Below are 13,679 nucleotides of genomic sequence, written 5' to 3' on the forward strand. Positions count from 1 at the left end.
CACTCCTGGATGAATTTGTGTGCGAGCAGCTAATTGGACTGAGATTGTTCTGCACTCGGGAATTAGCTGTCTGCAATGTTTGCTTTGCTGCATTAAGGGGTTTGTGAAAATCTCATTAGGTGTAAAACCGATCTTTTCAGAGGGAGCCTGGTTTGTGCAATGTACAGGCAGTTTCAAATTTGTTCTGCAGAAAAGTTCAAAAATATTAAAAATGAACACTCAAACATTTAAATGGCGAAGAAATATACTTCTTTGCTTTTTCTAAACTGTTTTGATTCCCAACTCTTGGCTGCTCTGTGATTTTCTAGCGAAAAGAAGAGACATTTAAATTTGAACTTTGGAATATGTGCTTCTTGCAAAAACTCAAGAGAAAATGGTGTTTGCAGCCAAATAACTGTCAAAATATTTCTATATCATGTGCATTTATTTCATGATTCAAATTGCTGACACTGCTCATATCTAACATCCTGTAAAAACAAACAGGTCTTGACACATGGAAGTATCCCTAAGGTCAGTCATAGATCTCCTCTCAAGTTTTACTGAGAGTCGAGAGCTGAGAGGTTCACTCATGAAACTGATAGAAACTCACTCTGAAAACCGTCTAACAGTGTTGACCTGCATCTGCTCTGTTCACTGTCAGGTTTTAATATATATATATATATTTATATACATACACAAATAAATCAAATATTGGTATTTCATGCACACTTGAAATTAAGAACTTTTCATGAAATAGATCAAGAAAGTTGCAGCTCCCAGTTTACAGATACTAACAAGTTCTCAACTCAGACTATTTATGAAGTTGTGTGATCGTGAAGTGGAGGCGTGGTATCGAGGTCCCGCCCACACAGACACACTCGACCAATCGTGAGTCAGTTTCAGCTGTCAATCATGACATCTCAGACCTTTTTTTAGAGAACAACCTAAAATGTCAGAAACCATCTTTGACCAACTTTACCAACTCTGTTAAAAGTCAAAGCGATGTTGAACTTTATCGAGAATCTGAAAATAAACAAATACATTTATATTAAATAAATGAGCATATAATAAGCATATTTATAATTTTTTGATCTGGGCGACCTCCTGCATTTAGTCCAGAATCATTAAAAATCCAGATGTGAACCTTGAGAAGGCGAGTTTCAAGTCTGCTCACCGTTCTCCTGCAGAAGCATCACAGTGTGTGTGTGTACGGTGTGTGTGTGTGTGTGTGTGTGTGTGTGTGTGTGTGTGTGTGTGTGTGTGTGTGTGTCTCTGTGTGTCTGTGTGTCTATGTGTGTCTCCAGTTTATGAAAAGCTTCTTAGAGCAGGATTAGTATCATCATTGTCCGCTGGCTTATGATAAGACAAGGATTACGTTGGTAAAAAGATATGTTTAGCAACACATCCCAGAACTCACACACTCACAGCCTGTTTGAAGATGACGTGTAAAGACTCATCGGCGAAGTTCACGTTCTGAACATTCTTCACTGGTCGGCTTTGATTTTCTATAAGTGGAGCACGATGTCGACTGTGATGGCAACAATATCTGAATTTCACTTTCCACAATGTGGTTAAAGCTTAATTATTTTCTTAAAAGAGAAGATCTGGATTAAACACGCAATCGCAAAAATCTCCACAAGGTGTTGTTGAGGTATTGATTTCACAAGTATGTGACAGAGACGTACAACTGTACAACAACCTGAAAACACAATGTGTCCGATCCCCGGCTGTAAATACACCAACAATCATTGTGTAATTTCCAAACTATTGATTATTCAGGTTTTTTACGAACAACCCGTCGTAATCAAGAGGTTTAGAGTTAACAATAAAACACAACTGACCAGCAGCACTGGTCATCAGTCACACTGACAACCAGCAGCCGATTTATATCACAGCACAAACTGATAGAGAAGAAACCGAGGTTGGGAGAAATATAGAGAGAGAGAGAGAGAGAGAGAGAGAGAGAGAGAGAGAGAGAGAGAGAGAGAGAGAGAGAGAGAGAGAGAGAGAGAGAGAGAGAGAGAGAGAGAGAGAGAGAGAGAGAGAGATTTGATTTTTGAAAAATAACTTTATTAGGTACTATTTTTTAAACAATAAACATTGAAACACCTAATAAGTTATTTTAAAATACACATTTGGCCATAAATAAATAAATAAAAGAAATCACACAAGATAATCAGCATAAACAAGTTCTTGATTTGTCACAGAACATAAAACATCTTGAAAACACCACAGATCGTTAAAAGAGTCCAGGTCACCTGCTGCTTTATAAAAAACGAAATCAACCAATATTCTGGATTTTATCATGTTGACACAGACAGGGACCGACTCAATGTGGACGTCTTGCTCTACCTTCCTCTTCCTGGTTATATACACGGCCATCTTAGCCTGCCCTAAAACAAAGTTTAAAAGCTGGCTTTTGTGTTTTTGTTTGCGAGTGTATTTAAAACCATAAATAAAACCCTGCTTGTTGAAAACCTCTTTAAAACTGGTAAAAACAACTTGTAAAAACAGAAACAAACCAGAGAGACGGTGACACTCATAAAAACAGTGAAAGAGAGTTTCCTTTACACCACAAAATGGGCATTTGTCTTCCACTGTGTTCTTGATTATTGATAAGAAAGTGTTCACCGCCAGGATGCCGTGGAGCAACCTCCACTGGAGGTCTCCGTGTCTCTTGCTCAGTGGAGGTTTATACAACGACCTCCACTCAGGTCCGGTTTCCTGGGCTCCAGTAAAGTAGCTCCTCCAAGGAGTGTCTCTCCGTCCGTCCAGTTTTTTAATGTTAAGTGTTTTTACCAATAGTTTGTATAGGTTTTTTCCGGAAGCTCCCTCCAGGGAGACCGGGCGAGCCGGCTGTATCAGAGGTCCAGAACATTCCTTTAAATCCAGTGCCAGAAAAGAGGCGGGGAAAGGGTCCTCAACATTGGGAGAAATGGACCCATCTTTAAAGGAGTTTAAAAGCAAGATGTCTTGATCTGTGAGTCTTGTCTTCCAGTGGTCCAGCACCCTCTTCATAGTTCGCTCTGATCTGGTCCCCAGTTTGTTGGTCAGCCCTGTGGGATCTTCTAGTTCAGGACCAGTTAGCTCCACCACCTGGCCCAGCGTAGAGATCCCGGCAGCCTGCAGCAGTCTGGAGAGGGTGCCTTGTGCCCAGCAGGGGGGATCTAGAATGGTCCCATACAGGACAGGCTCTTGCAGCAGCCAGTGCAGGGAGTCCCCCTGTAACCTTCGCTCTTTTTTTAAAAGGTTCCAGACTTTAAACACACTCTTATAAAAACCAGGAAGAGATGGTGAGACTGTGTTGTTATTGCTCATTAAAAACAGGCTAAAATCCAGACCTAGGCTGTTAAAATGTTGCAGGATGCACCGGGATAGAGGTCTCCACAGAGCGTCCCTTGGCCCGGTCAGTAATCTTTGGACAAACTGAAGGCGGAAGGTAGCACCCCTGCTGGCCAGGTGGACCAGGCCCTGCCCCCCCTCCTCCGTAGGAAGGAAAAGGACACTCTGTGGGATCCAGTGCATCCTGCCCCAAAAGAAATCTATTAAAACCCGTTGTACCTCTGCCAGGAGAGAAGGTGGAGGATCAACACAGGCCAGCTGGTGCCACAGGGTAGATGAGACTAGGTTATTTATAATTAATGTCCGGCCTCTGTACGACATTTTTGGCAAAAGCCACTTCCATTTTTTTAATCTACCATTAACCTTTTGTAGGACATTGTCCCAATTCTTCCTCATGTGGGTCTCATCTCCCAGGAAGACTCCGAGGTATTGGAGTCCTCCTTTCTGCCAGGCCAGACCTCCAGGCAACCTGAGCCGATCCCCCAGCTTCTCTCCAACCATCAGAGCCTCGCTCTTCCCCCAGTTCACCTTTGCAGAAGAAATCAAATTAAAATCATTTACAGTATCAGATAAAAAATCAATGTCTTTTTGTGTATTCACAAGAACAATAAGATCATCTGCATACACAGATAATTTAAAAGATACACTGCACCGGGGGAAACACACGCCTTTTAAAACCTTCCTTAACCTATGGAGCAGAGGCTCGATGGCCAGAGAGTACAACATCCCAGAGAGAGAGCAGCCCTGCCTCACCCCTCTGTTAATGTCAAAAGGAGCACTCAGCCCCCCGTTTATTTTAAGAACACTCGCAATGTCTGTATAGAAGACCCGGATCATGGCTATAAAGCCTGGGTTGAACCCAAAAGCAGCCAAGGTCTGCCATAAGTACTGGTGTTCAACCCGGTCAAAAGCCTTTTCCTGGTCTATGGAAATAAGACCAGTCTCTATTGCCAATGAACTGGAGAGGTCCAAAACATCTCGAATCAAAGTGACATTGTCACTTATGAGCCTGCCGGGCACACAGTAAGTCTGGTCAGGGTGGATGACGGACGCCATTACCTCCCTTAGTCTGAGGGCCAGAGCTTTGGACAGGATTTTGTAATCCGTGCACAACAGAGAGACCGGCCTCCAGTTCTTTAGCTCTTGTAGGTCTCCCTTCTTCGGCAGCAGGGTGATGACGGCCCTCCTGCAGCTCAGAGGTAGCCTTCCGTTCTGTAAACTGTCATTTACTACCTCTAGCAGATCTTGTCCTACGATTTCCCAGAATGACTTAAAGAAATCAGCAGGAAGGCCGTCTATCCCTGGAGCTTTGCCGCTCTGCAGGCTCATGGTGGCTCTGTGCAGCTCTTCCTTTGTAATTTGTGCGGCTAGCTCCGTGTTGTTGCTCCTGCTTACCTGAGGGAGACCATTCATAAAGCTGCTGTGCACATCTGGATTACTTGACCACTCACTCTTAAAGAGGTCTCTATAGAAACCTGTAGCACACTTCCTGATCTCAGACACGTCTGAGACTTCAGAGCCGCTACCCGTTCGTAAACAGTGAATGGTCTTCCTTTGCCCATTTTTCTGCTCCAGACCAAAGAAGAACTGGGAGGGGGCATCCATCTGCGAGATGTTCATAAACCGGGACCTGACCAGAGCTCCCTGTGCTGAAATGCCCAGCAGGTTGGCTATAGCCGACTTTTTGGTCTTGAGGGAGTCTAAATGCCCTCGATTTCCTGTAGAAGCTACTAAAGATTGTAATTCTTCTACCTGTCTCTCCAGATCTCTCATTGTCCGGGTTAAATCTCTACTGACATTGCGAGTGAACTGCTGGCAAAGTTGTTTTATTTTAGCTTTTCCAATGTCCCACCACTGCTGAATGCTACTGAAGGCAGGCCTGCTCTCTCTGTGGGAAAACCAAATCAACTTAAAAGCATTTCTAAAAGCCTGGTCATTTAAAAGAGCTGTGTTAAAATGCCAATAGGCACTCTTTAAACGAACATTTCTAATAAAAACGGAGCAAGAGACTAAACAATGATCAGTAAAACCCACAGGCTGAATAAAACACCTTTTAAAAATATTTAAATGGTGTTTAAAACAATAGAGTCGATCCAGTCTAGCCAGGGATAAAACATTGTCTCTTGCATGGCTCCAGGTGTATTGCCTGTGATTACTGTTAAAAACCCTCCACACATCTGATAGTTCATGTGCCTCGGTCATCTGATACAGCCTGAGACCTGATGCGGGATGTGGCTCTAAGTGATTTCTGTCCAAGGTGGGATTTTCTGTGCAGTTAAAATCACCTCCTAAAAACATAAAATCATCACCACTACAGTTTTTGACAGTCTCATCTAAAATGTTTAAAAGTGCCATCCTGTCCACTCTATTGGTGGGTGCATAGACATTTAAAAACACCAGCTTGGTATTCTCAAATTCAGCCTTTACTTTTAACAATACACCTGGAATAATCTCTTCTGCAATAAAAGAAAGTGGTAAAAAACTCCTGGCAAAAAGAATCCCCACCCCCCCACTGCAGCTGGACTTATGACTTAAAATCGCTTCTCCATTAAAAGCCCTCTTCCATTCACACTCAATGTCTTCGGTACTGTGGGTTTCTTGTAAAAACATAACATCTATCCTGTTAATGTCCATAAGTTTAAAAACAGCCGCTCTTCTAAAATCAGCTCTGGCTCCATTTACATTCAAAGTGCTGATTTTAAAATCACACATGGATAAAAGATAAAGAAAAACAGTCAGAAAACAGGTCGGTAAAAGAGAAGAGTAAAAAAACTTTCTAACACTCGTCATCATCAGTAACTATTTCGCAGTTAACCCTCAACATGAGTTTCCGGAGTCTGTAAATCTCCTGGTCTGTTATAAAACCATCGCTGCCTGTTTTCCTGGTGAGCGGTTTAGCGGACTTTAAAAATAGTTTTAAGTCAGGGAAATGATCCTTAAGCGATGGTAGCCTCTGGCCTTTAGTGGTTTGTAGGAATTTTTTGATGTCAGAGGGGGGGTAGAGGCCTTGGGTGTCTACCTGAGAGGGGGGGGACACACTCCCCTGGCTGGACCTCAGCCCACGGCTTGCTTTGCATGCTTTTGCACTGCTATGCCCTGACCCTGAATTTTTCCGTTTTTGTGTCATTTTAAACATGTCTTCATCACTCATGCCATCATCCATCTCAGTTTCATCTATATCAATTGGTTCTGGCTGGCTGTCGGTTTTTTTACTTGCCTGCTCAGAAGCACTGTTCACAGCGGGGGGTCCTCCCTCGACTCCCACCTCCGGGAGCGGACTCTCGGACTCTCCGGGGCTGCGGCCTCCGCCGCAGCTGCCGCGGCAGCCGCAGCTGCCGCAGCTCGCTGCGCTCCACCCTTCCCCGGGCAGGAGCGGGCCAGGTGCCCCTCCTGCCCGCACTCAAAACACTTCATATTTTCAGATGTCACAAAAATCACATAATTAAACCCCTCAATTTTAAACGAAAAAGACATGTTCATCTCCTTGGTGTTATCTTTGAGGACCATGTAAACTTGTCTCCGGTGACTCACTACGTGCCTCAGTTTGGGGGATTTGCTCCCCAGAGACACCATTTTTATTCCAGACACAATCTGGCCGTACCGGGACAATTCTTTGGCCAGAGTATCGTTTTTAATGAAGGGGGGTGCATTGGATATTATCACCCTCGTGGCTGGGTTTACAAGTGGGAGAACATGGTTAAAAGTCCCGTGGATCACCACTCCCTTCTCCACCACCTCGTTCACCTTTGTTGTGCTATCTAAAAACATGACAATAGCTCCGTTCATTCGGGAGGCCGACCTGACCGAGTCACAGCCGACCACCTCTCCCACAGCCAGCGCGGCTCCTGCCACACTGCATTCCACCGCGGGGATCAGTTTGATTGCATGTCGGCGAGTCAGACTCTCAAAGTCTGCTGCCACTGCCGCTGCCACAGGCATGCTGCCTGTTAGCACAGGCGCACACAGGCGCGCACACACTCACACACTCACTCAGCAAAACTAATCTAAACAAAAAAACACAACTAGAGAACTAAAGACAAAAACAGATAAACATACACCTAAATGATAAAGCTCAGTAAAGTTAAGTCTTAAACCCTCAATACCTTTCACACTCACACACAGCTCTCAGCTCCACGCTCACCCCGCCATGACAGAGAGAGAGAGAGAGAGAGAGAGAGAGAGAGAGAGAGAGAGAGAGAGAGATATATATACTATTACAGACTTTGGCCTGCGGCGCTTCACGGGAAAAAGAAAAAATCCTAAACAGAGCAGACAGACAAACACGACCGTATAAAACCATCTCAACAACCATATGGCTGCAGGGAGCCGTCCTTGCTGTGTCCCTCAACCCCCCCCCCATCTCTCTCGTTCCGGTGCTTTTGAAGTTTGCCGGTGACATCGGCGTGCTGAAGATAATCTGTATCTGTGATGTCAGCGGTCACCTGGGCGGCTCCGATAGCGGTGAAACGTCATTTACATTTACTGCATCTGATGTTTTGAACTTTTTGATCAGCGATGTGAGGATGAACTGAACTTAATGGCTGATTGAGAATTCAGGTGAGGAAACTGTTAGTCATAAAAATACTGTTTATGTGAACTCCACTGCAGCAGAGCAACTCAACACTCATGGTTTTTTTTCCATGAATTTAAAGACAAACCAGTTTTTAGAAAGATTTCAACGGTCAAAACGTATTTATTAATTGATTCGTTAAGTAGACTTTTCTTACAGTTAGGTGACCCTGCCTGTAGGGGGCGCTGGCGTGTTTTATTGCTCAACCTCTGTAGGAACAGTGTTGTGTAACTTGTTTTGACCCAGCTCGGCTGCAGTATGGTGAAAACCAATTCCCACTTGTATCCTTATCAAGCCAAAGGAACATGCCTACGCACACACATTCCAAGTGAAGACTTTCAGGAAACACACACACACACATACATACATACACACATACACACACACACTTCCAGGAGAACATGCACGTGCACACATCAGCGCTGGCAACAAGACTCAGATCGAGGGATATAAATAAAGGGACCCCCCTCTTCCAACTGTAACCCTGCCTATGTGTGTGTTGTTCATGAGGAATCAACCACAACAACAACATTTTGGTGTCAATAGAAATAGGGATCTGTCTGTTTCCTTTGGAACAGGAAGGAACAGGTCCAGTGGTTCGACACACACCTCAGGGGCAGAGGAGCTCCTCAGACTTCAACCTGCTGTAAGGGAGCGATTTCCCCTGAATCCACCGGCTGTAATGAGGCTGAAGAAAGAAGCCGAAGCCGAGATGCATGGCTGCAAAGCTACAAACCTGTTTTAATATCAGTGATTATTGTGCTTTTGCAGTTAAAGTACAGAAGGCACTAAATAGTACCAACATACCTGCACTTTGGCAGTCGACAGGCTCTGTAACCTTGGATGTAACTCTGTTAAATGTGACTTTTCTCTATTTTTGGTAATAATAGGATTGTCGGTGATCGTTGTTCACTAAAAACCGTGTCGTAAACCGACCACTGAGCAGTGCTGCGTTCACATATTTGCAGAAACTCAGAACCATCTGAAAGTGAGAGAGATTGGAAGGGCTGGTGCTATCTGGGTTAGCATGCTCACTTCAATAGAAAGCTAATAAAGTTTGGTGCAGAACTTGCAAATCATCCACCATCATCAGTTCCATGCTCTTTTCAAACAGACACATTCTGCACAGGTGGCCAGTGAATATTCACCCGGTGGCATTTAACAGATTCCAATCTACAGGAGGAAACAAAATGAGAGCAGGCATCAGGCTTTGTGTTGTTAACGCAACTAAACTTTCAGAGACTTAAATAAGACCAAGAAATATATAATATAACTTGTTTTTTTCAGTGCCTCGTGATCACTGAGCCATTTTAATAAAATACTTTTAAAAAGGTCAAACATTTCTCTGACATCTCAGCGGTGGAAATGTCAGGATGTTTTTCCAAAAAATTTTGATTGAGGGACTTCAAAAAAGCAAATCACAAAGAATAAACCAAGTCCAACACACACACAACTCTATCATTCTTATTTCAGCCCTGAACTTTCAGACCAGACTTTCAGACTTTCATACCAGACTGTGGAATCTGAGGAAACATTTAAATCAGACACCGATAACAGTTTTAAGCAAAAAGTTCTGACAGTTATCTGAGGGCAACTGATGTCTGGCTCAATATGAAAACCCAGACAGACACGGAGAGAACATGCAAACTCCTCAGGAAAGACCACGTCCTCAACCAGAGTTCTAACCAACTAATTTAGCCCTCGAGCATTTAATTAGAGCTCACTGACAAAGTGTCTTCTGTTGCTTAATAATTCACAGAATGCAGAGACATGTGTGTTGAGCCCAGCATCAAACCTCCTGCTCCTGCTGCAGGTGTTTGTCCACAAACCTCAGAGTTGTTTCCAGGTTCTCAGCGAACAATGTGGTGTCTCCTGCCAAGTCGAGCCCCGTGCCGCTGCATGTGTGTGTGTGTGTGTGTGTGTGTGTGGCCACAGTTAAATTATGTGCTGGAGTTATGAACAATTTATTGACTCTTTTCTTGCGTTGCTGTGTTTTTTTATCGACTGTTCCTGCCCTCTGACTTTATGTTAAACTCAGTGGAGTCAAAAAAGAAGATCGAAGCCCTCGGGACAGACTGATGGAGTCAGGTGTAAACTTCCTGTTTGTACAGTGACCAGTTGCCAGACTGCAGGGAGAACTGGTCTCTGTGGTGGTCAGCTGGAGCCCGGGCAGCATGGTGGCCTGTAGCTGTGTGTGTGTGTGTGTGTGTGTGTGTGTGTGTGTGTGTGTGTGTGTGTGTGTGTGTGTGTGTGTGTGTGTGTGTGTGTGTGTGTGTGTGTGTGTGTGTTTGTCTGTCTGTCTTGGCGCTTTGATTTGTTGACTGCGCGGCCGTCAGACACCCAGCCATGCTTGGCCGCATTAAAACCTCTTCTACTAATCTGCCACCTCGATTAATGCCAGCTAAATAAGGGACACACAAACACAACGTGCACAAAAAGACACATACACAAGTGATTTGGCGTTCACTGGTCCAGACAGGCTAATCTCTCCAACCGCAGATTGGAGTGTGTGGAGGCCGAGGGCCGAGCAATCAGAGCAGAGCATCACCTCGGCAGGACCGCGGAATGTTACAGATTTATTAGAAGAACAAGAAAAGCCATTATTTTGAAAATTTAAAAAAAACAGGCTCGTATAATCATATTTTAAAGCTTTATCCAAATTCCAGTTTGCTTTTTGTATCTCTGTCCACTTAGCGTCTTAATAAACGGCTTCTGGTTCAATAACCACATCATTTTGACAAAACCCTGTCATTAAAATTAACTTAAACACCTTTAGTCATCAGGCAGCGGCTGAAATGAGACTGTAACAGACCTCAGGAAACAATATGCACCAGCGTAATTAGCTCCACACGCCAGTTTACTGGAAAGAGTGCGACGCTGACACGTACTAAACAAACAAAACAGCCTTAAAACTTAAATTTTAATCAAGCGCTCCTCATTATGCTGCGGCTCCTCATCCCGCAGTAATTCAGAGTGGAGTATCTCCAAGTGTAATTCCTTAATGAGAGCAAAATGACACAATATGTTAATCGCCTCGTGCAGGAGGAGAGCAAACATGTAATTTAAGAGAAGGAACGGGAGACGTGGAGCTGGAGAAACGGCGTTGGAGACGGAGGAGGTCAGGAGAGGCGGTCAGCGAACACAAGGCTGCACACACATCAGTGTGATCTGCTCGGGGGGGAGCCGGTCTGAGTCTCCAGGAGAGAGAGAGCTGGCCGAGCTGCAAACACACTGAGACGACTTTGGGACAACTTAGTGACTTAGAGGAAAACATCTGTCTGAGGAAACGCTCCAACGAGTCACAACAGAACAAACTGAGAGGTTTTACACACAGACGGACGAGAAGAGAGGAAGAAGTGTTTCTGTCATGGACTCACCCAGGGATCAAACGATTATTAAATATTACTTATCTCTGTATATGTCAGGGGTTTCCTCCACTAACCAGAAGGTTGCTGGTTCCATCCCAGCCTACATGCCGAAGTATCCTTGTGCAACACGCTTACTGGTAGTGTGTGATTAATGTGTGCTGCACTGTGTGAATGTGTGAATGGATCTAAGTGGTCACTAGACTTTATACATTTCACACTTAAAATATATATTTATAAAACCAGAAAAAAGCCTTGATTTGTCATGTGCGTTGACAGCTTTAAGGTTGGAGACGATCCAGTGATGAGGAACTGACGTCCACGGGGACGTGGATCTTTTGGCTCCGTCTCTGGCTTTTTCATTTCTCTTTTGACTTATTCATCCAGTCGAGGGGCAACATCAGCTGTTTGAAAATAAAAGCCTGCTCCCCTCCCCCCCCCCACAGTCTTCAGAGGGGCAACCCTATTAGAGAAAACCACAGACGTGCTGCGCTGCCTGTCTTTGCACATCAGCATTAGAATTTCAAAGTAGCTTTCGATTGTTTGATCTCATATCCAAAAATGATTGTTGGTAATAAAGAAAGCAATTAACATAAAGCGGTGGATCTATTAATAACCCAGTTTCCTCTGTAGTCTTGTGGCTGGTTGTGATCTATAATTAACAGTGAAGAGATCCCATTTTCACCTTCTGCTGCGGCTCCCCACTAGACCAGCTCTCTGGAGAGCGGAGCAGCCAACACACAGGAAGAAAAACTGAAAGAGCTTCTGGGTTTTCTAATATTACAGCCTGACAGATTTAACACTTAATTATTATTTATATCATCGCTCCTCAGCTCAAATATCCTGTATTTTCAGTTAGAGGCAGGTGGAAGAATTTAAATGTGGATCATTTATCGTAAAACCAAAACTAACAGAAGCAATGGGAATAAAAAGCTTATTCAGACTCTCAGGAAAGAAAACAACCTTAATTATCAAATATCAAAGAATCCAAATCTCCACATATATTCATATTTGGGAAATCATTTATGACACTGTGATTAAATGAAGAAACCCTTTTTTCCTTGGTTTGTCTCTTTTATCCCTTCTCTCTGACACGTCCACACTAATGATCTAAAGCTGATATTTAATAAAACTCCATTAATCCCCTTTAGGATCAGAGGTCATGTGATTTATAAGAAACCTTCTCAGGAAACACGACCGCATCGGAATTTCTTTAAAGGACAAATCTGACATTTGGAGCATTCGTCTGCGATTCGCCTGCAACAGGCAGAAGCATCCAGCCCCCCCCACGCTGACACTCAGCTCGTTAACGTAGTTTGCATCGTCGCTCGCTCTCTCTCTCACTCTCTCGCTCGCAGCGTTTGTATTCAGCGATGACATTTTCAAAGCAGCTAAAGGACAAATGCAGAGAGAGTTTCCTGTGATGTAACAAGCGACTGGCGAGGAAAATTAACAAAGTACATTTCTGAAATGTCATTGTTTCCCTGTGAGGTCGGCCGAGCTCCATTACTCAGTCAAATCTATCCAGTGTTCTCTGTTTTTTCTCTTTCAGCCACAGCTTGAGTTTCCCTACAGTAAAAACATCACACGTCGAGGCTTCACGTCGCCTCGTTTGTGCCACAAAAGATGAATTAACATGTGAAAAATGAACTGAATTGGTGTCATGTGCAACATTAACTGCAGACGGGAGGGAAGTGGAGTTCCTACAGTGGTGATTTGTGCCTCGGAGGCAGAGTTTCCCATTTGTTAGATGCTCGAAAGGGAGAGACAGTAAAACAAAAAAAGATAGAACAGCCCTCAGGAAGAAACAGAGAGAGTGACGGAGAGCTGGAGCCGTGACAGGAAGTCAGGGTAAATAAACCAACAGGGCAGTAAATGTAGCTCTGCGGTTCTGCTGTGATGAGACCGGCTCTCATAAATAATGGAGTCGAGTGGCGGCCGGCCGGCAAGCGGAGGAAGAAATGAACAACACGCTAAGACTGGTGCATGTGGTGCATGTATGGAGACGATTTACATCTGACACAGATCGTCACCGAAAGAAAAACTGTATCAGATCCAATGAAAGCAGGAAATAGGTCAAAGACAAACATCACACCAAACAGTATCTCAATGCACTTTCATCATATAACAGAGAGAAAGTCCTGTACGCAGAACTGAGGGGGAGTTTTCATTCTCGATTTTACATGTTAAAACATACATTCGTTGGAAATGTCAGTGTTTTTGTTCACAAATTGTGTGGGTTGTTATCTTTTGCAGCACAACATTCACAGGAACAACTGGAATGTCACTCAATAAGGTGATAAAGAAAAGAGTTTCATCAAGAGTCAAACAAACAAAGAGAGAGAAACAACCATGAGCTGATATAATTAACGAGTGGACTGTTTCCTTCATCGTGTTTTTCCTTTAAAACAACACACGCCGAC

The 13,679-nt window shown here is 43.9% G+C and overlaps 1 protein-coding gene across 1 annotated transcript in view; it reads right to left on the reverse strand.

The window, feature by feature from the left end:
• The window catches only part of atrnl1a (attractin-like 1a), a 182,918-nt gene that overhangs the window by 55,987 nt on the left and 113,252 nt on the right, over positions 1-13,679 (reverse strand). The window lies entirely within an intron of this gene.

The sequence above is a fragment of the Limanda limanda genome, chromosome 15 (genome assembly GCF_963576545.1).
Source record: "Limanda limanda chromosome 15, fLimLim1.1, whole genome shotgun sequence".
Taxonomy (NCBI): Eukaryota; Metazoa; Chordata; class Actinopteri; order Pleuronectiformes; family Pleuronectidae; genus Limanda; species Limanda limanda.